Source organism: Schistocerca nitens, chromosome 7 (genome assembly GCF_023898315.1).
Source record: "Schistocerca nitens isolate TAMUIC-IGC-003100 chromosome 7, iqSchNite1.1, whole genome shotgun sequence".
In the NCBI taxonomy this organism is placed as follows: domain Eukaryota; kingdom Metazoa; phylum Arthropoda; class Insecta; order Orthoptera; family Acrididae; genus Schistocerca; species Schistocerca nitens.
Genome location: NC_064620.1, coordinates 39430729 through 39431422, shown reverse-complemented (window position 1 = coordinate 39431422; position 694 = coordinate 39430729).

Genomic DNA, 694 nt, shown 5'->3' with positions numbered 1-694 from the left:
TTTTAAGAATGACTGCTTTCTGTTAACATTCACCGTTTCTCACCGCCATACCCTACAACCACAATCCACATACAAAGCAACAGCGGGCCGTCATATTTGGCAACGTTGTCTACTCGGCTGATGAGATGACAACCTGGGAGACTGCGGTATTTACAACTCCCCCGCGGCCGTGAGAGGAGCTGCATCATATGTAAAATACAGACTATTAGAAAGCTCCGAAACAAGAAAAACAAACGTTCTGTAGTTCTACGATATCTGTTGGTGTGACGAAGAACTTGTCACTTCACAATGAATGAATAGCTTTAATGCATGCAAGCAACCTTCGTTTGCAATTTGCAAATTCTTTAAAAACGACAGTTCTTTTCGTCTGCTTAATTTTTGGTCATTAAGCTCCAAATCTCCTAACAGGGGTGTGTAAAGAGTCTACCGGCAATAGTATCCACTATATACAGGAAATTTTAATATAATAAGTTATAACAAAAGTGGCTTATGGTATCTGTCAGTTTGAAAGAGGTGAACTACACTTAGAATTAATGAAGAGTCATGGAGCATAAAATTTTATACTGTTTATTTAAGGTAAATTTAATGAGTAAGATTACTCTGTCAAGAGTTTATTTGCTAATGTAAGAGCCAAGCTACTATCAGGCATGATAAACAGAAAATCCATGCGGTGTTTATCTAGGTGAGAAGAATC